The following is a 13,609-nucleotide window of genomic DNA, read 5'->3' as shown; positions in this document are numbered from 1 at the left end:
TTCTTGCTACAGAGAGGTGGGAAGGTGACACAAGAAGGGGGTCCGCCGTTGCTCCCCATCGAGCGACTGGTTGATCTGCAAAAGAGGAAAACAACCCCAGCAGAGAGTCAGTCGGGGGTGGCCGCCATGTGGCCTCCCACCCCCTGGCTGTCCAGGTGCTCTGTGGACTGGTTCTGGGCCACCCGGGAGACCCCGACCTCGGATCGCCACAGCTCTCTGATGCTGCCTCCGGCTCAGCCGTGGAGAAGACAAACCCTGACTCCTAGAGAAGCGTCTTCTTGTATGATCTGATCCCAGGTTGGGGTGAAGACAGGACAAGGAAGGGCAGACAGCAGGAGAGGGTTCCGCTTTTGGCTCTTGAGACAGTGAGAACTAGCAAGAATCAGCAGCCTTTGGGGGTGGGAAGGAGAGGCTGGGGAGGCAGGGAGGCCGGATAAAGGAGCAGAGATGCCGCCCAGGAGTGGACAGCAGGGAGGCGGGTCGAGCAAGGATGGGTGGCTTGCCACCCGCAGGGCAGGGGCGGTGGGGATGGGGGGGGTGTTCCAAGCCCACCAAAAGGCAGCTGAGTGCATGCTGTGGGCTGTCTACAGCGGTGGTCTTTGACCTTGGCGGGTTACGGCCCCTCTCCAGGAGAAAAGTGCCTGCATCACAAACTCGAGTATCTTGTCTAGGGGCTCACAGACTCCCAACCCACACACGCCGTTCCTACCGGTGACCAACTCTTGACCCTGGCCCCACATTCCCACTGTCCTGGCGCCTCCATGGGCTTGGGAGCGCATTCTGTACCCACAGGACACACCGCAACAAAGCACCCACCCCGCCCTTCTACTAGAACTTTCCCCTTAGAAAGGTTTTAGGAAAATGCAAGGCAGACTAAGGACACAGCCCCACCCAACCCACGTGCTTGGCCAGATACAAGCCCCAGGCACCGGGGTTCTCTTCACCCTGACCTGCAAGAGAAGATGGGCCCTGAAATCACACCACTGCCTTCCCATCTTGTTTCAAGGTCTGTGAGTTGAAATCTTACGGAGATTTTCAACAGCTCGTTTACATAAAAATACTTCTAGTTAATACTCACTTAACCCAGGATGGACTTCATCAGTTCCTTCTCCCCTTCCCCCCAGAACCTGTGAGCAACCAAGGGCAGCCTTCACACGGAGCGGCCCCTCGGGGAGCCCCGGAGGCCATGGAGAGGCCCCAGCCCTTCCCTCACCCCGCCACCACGGCAGGGCTCCCTCCCGGTCCCTTCCCGCTGCCACAGGAACATCTTTGGGGCCCACAGGTACGCGTCCTGTCTTCACGGTGCATCCTACACACCCCCTACCCCGTGCCCCTTCGCTTCACTCCGACGACCCCCGTCCTCAAGACAGCTCTCAGAATGCCCCAAGAGCCCCCTACCACCTAACAGCTCCATCAAAACCAGGGGGTTGAGGGCACCTGGGTGGCTCAGTCAGTGGAGCATCTGACTCTTGGAGTCACCTCAGGTCATGGTCCCGGGGTCGTGAGATGGAGCCTGCTTGACACTCTCCTTCTCCCTCTGCCCCCTCCCGCCTTGCACGCGCTCGCACTTTCTGTCCCTCCAAACAAAACAGAAACAACCAGGACTTCTAACTAACCTCAATCTTTTAAAAAACGTGTTCTGAAACTACTTCTAAAATACACAGTAAACAAAACAGCGTTAAAAAGAACAATAAACCCAAGTTGTCCTGCATTAATAATGCCAATACCCGCTGTTCCTACTCCCTCGCTACCTTGGGAGAGAGCCCTGTCCTAAGAAAATGGAAGAGAAGAAATCCATTTGTCAGCCCGCCAATCTTACATCAAAATAGGGTCCGTGGTTTTTGTGGGTTTTTCTTCAAGATTTTATTTATTTATTTGTCAGAGAGCAAGAGCGAGCACAAGCAGGCAGAGTGGCAGGCAGAGGCAGTGGCAGAAGCAGGTTCCCCGCCAAGCAAGGAGCCCGATGCAGGGCTCGATCCCAGGACAGGGGGATCATGACCTGAGTGGGAGGCAGCCGCTCAACCAACTGAGCCACCCAGGCATCCCTGGGTCCACAGTTTTAAATGCCTTTTTCCACCAAATAAGATAGATCATTTTTATGTGAGGGACATGTACCCCAGACAGGTTTCCAAAGCCCACACTGATGACCTGGGGTTTTAGGGGCAGGAATGACGATCATCATTTTCCAAGAACCCTAGCGACTTAGTCATGAACACACAGCCGTCCAGCTCAGTCCCCGCACTGCTGCCCAGGGCCGCCGCCATCCTGACACCCACGCCTGAACAAGGGCGGCCTCTGCCAAGGCCACGTCCACACCAGCGAGAAATCAGGCGGCTGAGCTCCACACTAGGTATCTGCGAGCTCTTCAAAGGCCCTGGTCTCCGGGAACTCTGCCCCTCTGAAGACAGCAGCCGGCGTCTGGACAGGTTCCCAGCGTGGGTGGGGGCCAGGCTGCCCCTCAGCGCAGCCCCACGCTAGAGAATGATCTGGCCCCCAGGGTCAACCAGATCAAAGCTGAGAAACTGCTTGAAGGTTATTATGAAATGGGGAGAAGTCTCCTCCAGAAATGCCGAAACATTACATTTTACACGACTACATTTTGAATCCATCAACTGGGCCAGATGTGGCAAACTCAACGTCATCGCCTCTTTGTGGAACCAAATCAGTCGTTGCTCAAAGTGGATGGGAAAATGCTGGCGGACCCAAGCCACACTCTCCCAGAGCGGGAGGAGGTGGCCTCTGAGATGCAGCCTGCGGCACGGAGAAGGGTGCCAGCAGTTCCCTCCCGAGAGCCTAAGCATCTCTGGGGAATTCTCCAGAAAGCCCCAGCTCGCCGCCACAGTGTCCGGCGACATGTGCTCAGGTGGCCTGTCTGAGGGCCCCGCTCGGGCTCAGCCCTCCCCGGAAATCGGGCCGTGGCCCCACCCGTCACGCGATGGGCTCTGGCCTGTACCTCTGTCACACGACCCCAGCCCGGACAGCGACAAGCTCCCGGGGCAGGGGCCGCCACCCACGCTTCATCTGTCTCTGCACCTCCCAGTGCCCGGCCACACAGCAGGAGCCCGGGGCGGCCCCGGGAAGAGCGGATGAACACATGAATGAACGAACGCGTGAGGCCAGCTAACCGCTGAGCAGAATGTCCCAGGGGCTGCGCGCAGTGGAGACCACCCCCGCCCGCACCCCGGCCCGGGCAAGGGCGTCAGGCTGCAGGGAGGCCCGCGTGCGATGGCACGAGCGTGGCGGGGTTTTACCTGTCGTTCAGGGTGGCTAGGCATTAACACAGCCGGCTTCCCTCCTGCTCAAGCGCAGTGGCACAGTGACCAGGTTTTACTCACGCGGCTTCACTGTCATCTACAGTGATGGAAACGACAAACACCGTTGGCATCTTCAGGGAGTCTGCTCCGTGGCAGCAGTTAGTAAACCCCGTCCGTCTGCGCCTCACGGCCCGACAGAGCCCCACATCCGCACTCTCAAGCCAAGGCAGCAGCGCTGCCCCAGTGGCACAGTCCCCAGAGCGAAGCCACTGTCCCACTGGTACCTTCCACTGGGGCTCAACTAACAGCCCCGTCAGCAGACAGCGGGCTCCTTCCAGATCTGGCCGAGCCGGTTCAGAGCCAGGCGCCCCAGAGACAACACCCGGGCACCCATCGGCAGGTATCACCGGGCGGAGCTGGGCTCTGGCCGCTCTCTCTGCAAGCCCTGGGGGTCTTATAAGCTTTTAGGGGGTGACAGAAGACACTTTACAAATCGAGTTTAGGCATCACGCACTTGGAACCATGAACACTGGGTACCTAAGACGGAAACGGAGACCCACGGCAAGCAAGCCTGTGGGGGCAGAAGGTAGAAGAGCCCAAGGAAGCAATTCCGCTGAAGAGCCACAGTCGAGGCGTGTCGGGGGCGCCCAGTCAGTCAAGCGGCCGACTCCTGGTGTCGGCTCGGGTCATGATCTCAGGGTGGGGAGATGGAGCCCGGCATCAGGCTCCACGCGTGGCCCCAAGTCTGAATGGGATTCTCTCTCTCTCCCTCTGCCCTCCCACTCCCACTCGTGTGCTCTCAAATCAGTCTGCAAACAAAAGCCGCGGTCAAAACGTCCACGGCACGTGGGAGGCGTACCAGCCCATTCTGAGACCCCCAGAGGACAGAGCACGATTCACAGACTCTGGGTCAGGCTGTGCACACAGGCTGTGGGTTGTCCACCTCAGCCATTAGTTCGCAGTGACATCTCGTGGAGCACGTGTGACATCTCGGACGCATGTTCTTGTGTGTGGTGTGAGGGAAGGACACACCGTTCTCTTCTCACAGTGGCCATCGGATCGTGTCAACGGCATTTATCTGGAAGGCCACTCCCGCCACTCCCGCCACACCGAGACTCCTCTTTATCCCCCATCAAATTTCCACCAGTACTTGGGTCTGTTCCCCAGGTTCCCATTCCGTCCGACCGTCTGCTGCCCGTGCCCAGTACGCTGCCGCTGTAAGGACAGAGGGTTCTGGAGCTTTCAGACTCTGCCGGGGCTGTACCCTCACTCCCCTATTTCTCCTTGCAGGCTGGTGTACACGCAGACGAGCTTGAAGAGCTGGACTAGCTCAGGAAAGAAGTAGCTTCTGTTGGTAATTCTTACTGTGATTCCATTAATTTTATACATTACTTGAGGGAGGACCTCTGTGTACCCTCAGCCGGAGGAGGACGGGCTTTCTGTTTGTCCGAGACCACCTTGGTGCCTCTTGTGAGAATTTCAAAATACTCTTTCCACAGGCTTTGACCATTTCTAGTTAAGTTTCTTCCTAACGATTTTATCTTTTTTTTTCTTTGTGGGCACTGTAAACAGGATTTTCTCTTCCCTTGTACTCCAACTGTCTCGTCATCTTACAAGAAGACTGGTAAGTGTTCTTTGTTCATTTGCTCAGGCAGGACTTACACATGATGAAATCATGCCACGTTCAGTCTGTCAGACAAACTTACACTGACATAGAACACTTCCAATACTCTGGCATGTCCCCAAGTGTCCCTTCCCCTATAGTTAAGTCTAATGACTTTCACATTTTAATTCGGTACTCTACTTAAGTGTCTGAGAACAGACAAAAAGGCTACCACCAAGTTAACAACAGATCAAATGTCACCAAACTACACAGAGTCCCCGCCCTGGCCTAACAGGGTTGTGTTCCAAAGCTCACGTACACGTTGCCTGGAACCTGATGGTCAGCTCCTCGGAGACAGAACTCAGGGTCCCCCCGTCTGAACTGAACTAAATCACAGCACCGACAGGTTCAGGAGCAAGGGACCAGGACCCGCGCCGCACAGGGCCGCACGTGTCCTGGGCACGAAGACTCTGACATAGTCTCCCCTCACTTGCTCTACTTCGCGGGCCCTTGCCAGCAGGACTCCACAAGGAAAGGAAGGAAGATGGCTTCGAGAAGGAAAGGCAGGAGCTCACGGGGTAGGTCCCCCCACTGCTCTCCCATCAGCTGAGCACCTGGGCGGAGGATGAGTCATCGCACTGAGGGGAGCCACCGGACCCCGTAAAAGCAGGTTTGCGCTGCCCACGAGCCTTCTTATCGCCAACGGTTTTCTTCAAGGAAGCTGTTTTATATAAATGGTAGACCATTAACCAAAGGAACTAAAACTATAAAAAGGAGACATTTCACACACATCCTTCTGAAGGACCGAACTAAGCCCGAGCTCGAACCTGGCAAACCCGCGGCAGCAGCTGGACAAGGACGGGCCTGCTCCTGCCCCGCAGCACGGACAAGGGGGTGCTCCCAAGAGCCTTCCGTCCTGAAGACCCAGAAACACGCTTCAGACAGGTTTCCCCCCCCGCAGAGAAGACGCGCTTGCCTCCGGGGCCCGCAGCAGGGGCTGCCGCAGCGTCCAGGGACAGCGACGAGGGTAGGATTTGCAGATGCACTTAGACCAGTGAAACTACCATTGTTCCAATCAACAACTTCCTCTATTGTCCTGTTTCTAATTTAAGGGTAACCAATGCCAGAACACGTGACTTCCTACAATTTGCTCTGTGGAAAGCTGGCTGTGAAGGGAATGCCATCAAGCAGTTAACTGCGGAGCCGTTTCGGACAGACCCCACGAGCTCCGGGGTTCAGCTCCGCGATTCCATCCGTCTCCGGGAACGCGGTCGGAGGAGGGAATGCGGGTCCGCGAAGCGACGCCAACATGTCCTGCTCCTTCCACCCCCCCGCCCCCTCCCCTGGCAGAGCTCTGGGCACTGGAGGCCACGGTGGCTGCTTAATGGCAACGGCCGTTGGCTTCGTACACCCGCCCTTTCAAACCCGCCATCCGTAACCCCGAGAAAATCCACGCAACTACCAACACCTTAAAACGTCATCAGCTATTGCCCTCCGAGGACCCTGTCGAAGAGCGGCTGTCCGGTGCTCGGCCTGCCTCTCCCTCACCAACGACCACCGCAAAGAACCCGAACCCGCACGCGACACAAATCCCAGGGAAGCCAAAGACCAAAGACGGGCAGCGGGCAAGAAGGAAGACCTGCTTTCGGACCAAGAGCATAAGAAGATGTAAAATCTGATCAAGCAGGTTCAAGGTGCCCTTGATAAGAAAGCGGCACTCCGGCAGATCTGTTCACAGGGTTGTTTCCTGCAGAGCACTTAAGAAATCCCACAACTTCCAACATCAAATCAATGTTGTATCAAGAGACAGAGCAGCCACAGACGGAGAGAAAGGATTTGCAAGCCACACATCTGCGGAAGGACTCCTCCAGAACACAGGACACGCTCAGCAACAAGAACACGAACACCCTGACTTACGAAAGGGCAAGACGGCCGCAGAGACGGCTCCCTAGAGGTGCGCGGACAGCGAGTCGTCGCATGAAGACGCTCCATACCACGTGGGATCAGGAACCGCTAAGACAAACGAGACCCCATGGCGCACCCACGAGAAGGGCCGCGGTCCGCGCACAGACAACACCAGGGGCCAGCGAGGACGCCGAGCAGCAGGACCGCTCCCTCGCGGCTCGTGGGAACGCGGGACGGCGCGGCCACACGGGAAGACTGGCGCTTTCTCTCAAACTAAACACGTTCTTCCCACGGGGCCCAGCAACCAGGCTCGTCCGTATTTACCCAAAGGAGCTAAAAACTTCTGTCTGCTCGAGAATCTGCGCGTGGATGTGTCCAGTTTTATTAACTGCCCAAACCTGGAAGCGACCGCGGCCCCCTTGTCACCTGGGATCCACCCACACAGTGGGAGGTTATCTGGTGCGAAAACGAAGGAGTTCTCCAGCCATGAAAAGATGTCCAGACCCTTAAATGCATATCGCTAAGCAATAGACACCGATCCCAAAAGGCTACTCCCTGCGTGATCCCAACTCCTTGACACTCCGCGAAAGGCAACACTACGCTAGAGACAGTAAAAAGACGTGTGGCGGCCAGGGACAGAGCGGGGTGGTGCGGTGGGGAGAGGGGACAGACGCACACGTGCAGAGGCATTTCAGGGCGGTGGGACTGCTCTGTAGGGTACAGTCACGGTAGATACCGGTCATGACACAGCTGCCAAACCCGCAGAGTGGACAGCGCGGAGTGACCCCTACCGTGGACTATGGACTTTGGGTAATGATGATGCGCCAGTGCAGGTTTCTGAGTTGTTTTTGTTTAATCTGAGAGCGAGTGCGTGTGAGCAGGGAGAAGGGGGAAGCAGGGCCCCCGCCGAGCAGGGGCCCGATGAGGCCGAGTCCCTACGGGACGGTCATTTCAGATGTGAGGAGGTGCCCCCAGGTACGGAATGTTCAGACTGATTACCTCCTGAGTCCTCTCTTGTCAGCGATTTTGGACCGTGTGTGTTTTTTTAATGTAAAGGGCACTTTTTAAAGAATTGGTAAACTATTTTTTAGACAAGTTTAGGTTCCCAGCAAAATTGAGCATCAAGTACCACTTTCTGTATCTCCCCGTCCTCAGGCACGGGAAGTGGCCCCCATTGAGGGGTCCCCCAGCAGCGTGGCACGTGCGCTACAGCGGGGGAACCTGGGGCGCCTGGGGGCTCAGTTAAGCGTCTGCCTTCGGCTCAGGTCTCGATCCCGGGGACCCGGGGTCCGGCCCAGCGTCCGGCTCCCCGCTCAGCAGGGAGTCTGCTTCTCCCCCTGCTCCTTCTGGTTCTCCCTCTGTTCCTGCTCCCTCTCTGCCCCTCCACTCTCACAAATAAAGTCTTTTTAAAAATGAATGAATAAATAAATAAGGCACGTGACTTTGTGGTGTCCCCAAGCACACAGCCCCTCAGTGTCGTGCCCCCCACCACATTGCTGGGCTGCCAGATCAGGGGCTGGGGTCTCTGAGAGGTGATGAAGTCGTGAGAGTAGAGCCCTGGTGAACGGGGTTCGTGCCCTCATGGAAGACACCCGGGCCGCTCTGGCTCCTTCCCCCATGCACGGTGAGGCCACGGCGAGAAAGCGAGTCTGAACCGGGAAGCACGCCCCTCAGACAGACAAAACGCCTCCGGGACTGTGAGAATTCCGAGTGTGCTGGCGAGGAGCCCCGACAGCCCGAGACCGCGCCAACCCGACACGCACGCATGGCACAGCCCGGCGTGAGACGCTCCCCACGGGTACGAGGACCACGTGTCTCACTCACGTGGCACGGTTATTAGCGGCACCCCCAACTCCCGCTCTCGGGTGTCCCGGTTCGGGCAGCGCATCGCCACTCCGGAGATAAATGATCAGAAGCTTAGCTGGGACTTGAACCTTTTCATAACCCAACCTTGGAGTGTTCTGTGTCACCAGACGTAGGGGGCACTTCAGAAACCAAAGGCGGCCACGTCGGACCGGACGGCGGTCTCTACTTGACTCCTGTGGGTCGGCTTGCTGGGAACTTGCCACCGGGAAGGGGGCGGAGGGAGAGATGCATGTGTGCGCACTGCTGTGTTAAGAGACCGAAGCAGAGCAGCAAAGGAAATGTGGCAAGAGGCCCCTTGGGAGCAAGGGATGAAAGTGTTGCTTTGCTGTGAACAAGTGAGTCTAATTAAAGTGTTTCTCAATGGATTCCCATCCCAGCGGGAAGCAGGAGGGGCCCAAGCCCGGGACCTCCAGCGCTCCTCCCAGGCGGCTCTCATACTGACCATACTGCCCGACCCCTCCCCGCTGGACAGCCCCGGTGGTCTCCTCCCCTGCCCTCTTACACACCTGCCCCCTCAAACACATGCCCAACCCCGCACAGATGCCTCCAGCAGAGACCTGGGCCAGGACATTCCCTCCTGCAGCAGGCCAGGGCACGACACGTGACCATTCAGCAGCAGCCTCAGCCCCACTGTAAGCTCCTGGAGTAGGGACAGGCCTACAGGACAGGAAGGAGCAGCTCCAGCCCACATGCCTGGCAAGCAAGACGTCCTCTGGGCTGGCCAGGCCCTTCTGCTTTGCCTTTAGGTCCCACTGGCCTGAGGACAGAGCCAGGACCAGCTGTCTGCCTTCCCCCGACGCTGGCCGCCTGGTAAAGGGAGGAGCACATCCCCCGGGGGAAAGGCAGCCTGAGCACACAGCAGACAGCAGGCGCCAACCCTGAGGGCAGAATGGCTCGGACCCCACTGGGTGGTCCAATGCCTAACCAGTGCAGGCACTCCAGACGACTGGAAAGAAATGGATTCGTGAACGCTGAAGGTGGAGGACGAGGGGTGCCTGGGGGGCTCAGTGGGTTAAAGCCTCTGCCTTCGGCTCAGATCATGATCTCAGGGTCCTGGGATCGAGCCCCACATCGGGCTCTCTGCTCAGAAGGGAGCCTGCTTCCCCCCCTCTCTCTGCCTGCCTCTCTCTGCCTACTTGTGATCTCTGTCAAATAAATAAATAAACTCTTTAAAAAAAAAAAAAAAGGGTGGAGGACGAGACCAACCCATAATTACTCCATTAGGAAAAGAAAACCGATTTTTAGAACTGCCTTCTCCCTTAGAAGAGCGAGATAAGCCTCGAGGCTTATTCTCTTCTGAATGGGAAGCAGACATCAGTGTGTCAGTGCTAATGAGTAGCTGAGATGATTTTTTTAAAGCCTTAAGACTGACATATTGCAATTCCAGTAAACTCTCAAAACACACACGCTACTTACAGTGTTCTTTCGTTTTAAGGAACCACACCCTCCAAATAAATCACAGCAGCTCCCAATTTCACAGGTAGGTGGAATTTCTCAGGAATTCTTCTGCTTTGATCAAACTGCCTGAGTCCAGGGGTGCCTAGAGCATAAAACACTGCCCAGCCACGTCTCACAGGCAGCGTCCTCCAGCCCAGCACCCGGCCACCTGCTAGGGCTCTCCGTGCTGGGTCCGAAGCCCGGGCAGTCGAGGGGACTGGTACCGGCCCAGCTGGGAGGCCTCCGCTGGGCCTACATTCTTAGTAGGACACCACAGACACCAAGAGGCCTTCCCCTCCAGTGCAGTGCCCGGGAGGACTTGACCTGTCCCATCGTCCTGATCCCCGCCGGCCCCTGGGGTCACACACCCAGTGGGTGGGAGAGACCAGGGCAGGAGGCTGCTTCTAGTCACCATGGAGCTCGGGCTGGGGGCAATGAGAGCCAGCGGTGGCCTGCCAGCTGTCACAGGAGCACTGGGGACCCCCTGTGCCAGGGAAGGCCTCTTGGCCTTCAAGATTTTATTTATTTATTTGACAGAGAATGCATGCACAAGCAGGGGGAGTGGCAGGCAGAGGCAGAGAGAGAAGCAGGCTCCCTGCAGAGCAGGGGGAGCCCAATGCAGGACTCTATCCAGGACCCTGAGGTCATGACCCGAGCCAAAGGCAGTCGCCCAACCGACTGAGCCCCCCAGGCACCCCAACCTGCTTCTTTAAACTAAGCCCGAGCTTGTGACAGGTGTGGCGTGGTCATGGCCTGGAGGGAGCGGGGCGGCGGGGTGCGCCAGTTCCAGTTGGAACGCAGTGCCCCGGTGCTGTGTCCCTGGGACAGGGTTCAGGCACACCCGGGCTCTCCCCAGCGACTCCTGGCTTCTGGAATGGGGTCAGGAGGGAGTTGCCGAGGTGCTTGCTGTTTGCTCCCCACCCTCCCGCTGTGTGTTTCCTAAGAGACGCCTTCCTGGATGGCTGGGCAGGTCTGCGACCTGAGGAACCTGTAGCTGTGCCGTGGCCCCCTGGGCCTACAAATTCCTGCTCGGGTTCCTGCAGCTCTACGGGCACCCTGACATTGTCCCCGTGGATGGAAAAGTGGCTGCTGGAATTGGCTGTGCCCCACAGGGCGGCTCTGGGGCCCGGCGAGTAGATAGAGATCCTCGGTGCCACTGCGGTCGATAGGTTAGTGCCCTGCCCGGAGGGCTCTGCTTCTGCTGCCTTCCCGTGCCAGTAGGTACGGGGTGAGGCTGGTTGTGAGCCTGGTGAGTCACCCTGTACCCTCTGAGCCTCTGCAGGACATGCTGTGGGTGGGGCTCTGGCCTCTGCTCCAGTGCAGTGCCCGGGAGGACTTGACCTGTCCCATTGTCCTGATCCCCACCGGCCCCTGGGGTCACACCTCCAGTGGGTGGGGAGGGCAGGAAAATACATCCAAGCTAAATCAGCAGATTCCACAGTCTATGTGACGGTACATATTTTGAAGGTTGGACCAAATCAAAGCACTATTCTTCCCCAATTTTAGGGGGCAAGGCATTAGGACCAACCCCAAGGACCTCTCTACACAGAATCCGTCCGCACTTCGTGCTACAACAAGCTGCTCCCAGATACGAGGAACACAGCCAGCATCCAACCCTCGGAAAGCAAGGGCAAGTCCGTTTAGGAGGAGGTTATGACGAACGAGGACAAACTGCCCCCGGAGGAAAATATTCCCTGAAATGTTTGCCTTCTGCTAAAATACAGAGACTTTCTCCCATAAATACTTCCTACCTCTGGCCTTCAGAGACTTTTCCCAGATTTGCATCATCAACTCAGTGGGATGGGTTGGTTTCCTTCCCCTGCCCTTCTTCTCCATGTCCCAAGCAAACCACTGGCGTCTGCAGAAGCTTCGGCTGCCATGGAAACAAGAGCGTGGCCGTGCACCACGCGGCAGCCCCGGTGAGCACAGGCAGAGCAAAGCCTCAGGACCGGCCGCGATGCCGAGGGGCAGCGGCGCTCAGCACTTGCAGCTCTGATCGTGCACGGACTTCCTCTGAGGGCAGAGCCCGGCGCACACGGACCCCTCTCCAGGCCACGGACAGGAGACGCAGGCAGGCCGCAAGCTGCCTCGGGACACTCGTAACGCCTCACGTTACAAACACATCTCCGAGAGCCAGCGGAATGAGGGAGAACCACTAGCCACTCGGCCAAGACACAACGAAACCCTGAGACCTTTTGCCAGCACTTATATGTCAAACCAAAGCAAAGCAGTTTCCAGGTTCCGCTTTTATCCTAAGGCAAGAAGGCCACAGAGCCACGGAGTCAGACACTGGTCTGACAACATGGAATGACTTGAATTATGGGCCACATTGTCAGGTGAACGCAAAATGCCTGTTCTGGTGTTTTTTGTTTGTTTTTTGTTTTTTTAAGATTTTATTTATTTATTTGACAGAGATCACAAGTAGGAAGAGAGGCAGGCAGAGAGTGGGGGGAAGCAGGCTCCCTCCCCACTGAGCAGAGAGTCCGATGAGGGGCTTGATCCCAGGACCCTGGAACCATGACCCGAGCCGAAGGCAGAGGCTTTCATCCCCTGAGCCACCCAGGCGCCCCAAGAAATGGCAAAACCAAACCTAGTTTTCTTATAAAAGGTCAAGTGCTGGTTAGTGAGTAGAACTTATATGCGCTCTATATATGGCCTGGAATTAAAATTACTCTCACTTTCTAAGAAGTACAATGACAGCAACAAAACCAGCCTGTTTCCCTCCATACACATGAAGCCAGAGACCCAGGCTGGCGATGTTCACGGATGGGATAGGTCGTGTGTACACCAACAGGCAGCACGCGTCACTGAACCGCTAAAAACGCGGTCTTTTGTATTTTTATGCCCTTCATAAATCCCTCCATCTCACAACTCTTACAGCACCTACAGCTGGTTTTAGATCGAGGAGCGCAGGGTCCTGGGACCCCAAGGGGAAGCCCTGCCCAGAGGGCAGGGTGGCCACTCCCCGACCCCCCCTCAGCCCAGGGAAGAGGCTGGGAGCAGAGACAATCTCTTACAGAGCGGGGAAGGGGAGACGGGAGGCTGCTCTAGTTTTCTAAACGGCATAAGTCAGACTCTACCTCCACAGACAAGACTGACCCCTTAACCTGGAGGCTCCCTGATTTTCTGGGACAAAGAAACCCAGTCTGGTACCTCTCCGACGGACCCTTCCGCCACCCGGAGAAGTCAGCAAATCAGAACCGGGGCTTCCTTGGGAATCCTGGGCGGACTCTCCCCGTGGAATTCGTGAGGGTGGCCCCGGCACCACGAGGAAGACTTCTGAAACATGGAAGCTGTGGTCACTGTGTGTCCAAAGCTTCAGAATGTGAATACCCCTGGGCTGCCGTTCCCTCTTCGGACCTCGTCCTTAGAAACAAAGGCACAGGCAACGCTGAGGAAGCCGCTAGAAACCCGAAGCGTCCATACATAAAGCATGGAGCACCAGGCTCAGATTCGGCGCCATGCCTCCCTGCCGGCGGGGGAACACAGCCCATACCGCGTGCAAAAGGCAGGTAGAAGTCAAGCGCACGTTACGATCATAACA

This window comes from Lontra canadensis, unplaced genomic scaffold (assembly GCF_010015895.1).
Source record: "Lontra canadensis isolate GAN:19392208 unplaced genomic scaffold, GSC_riverotter_1.0 scaffold49, whole genome shotgun sequence".
In the NCBI taxonomy this organism is placed as follows: domain Eukaryota; kingdom Metazoa; phylum Chordata; class Mammalia; order Carnivora; family Mustelidae; genus Lontra; species Lontra canadensis.
The sequence above is the reverse complement of the archived record's forward strand: the minus strand, read 5'-3'. Positions refer to the sequence as shown.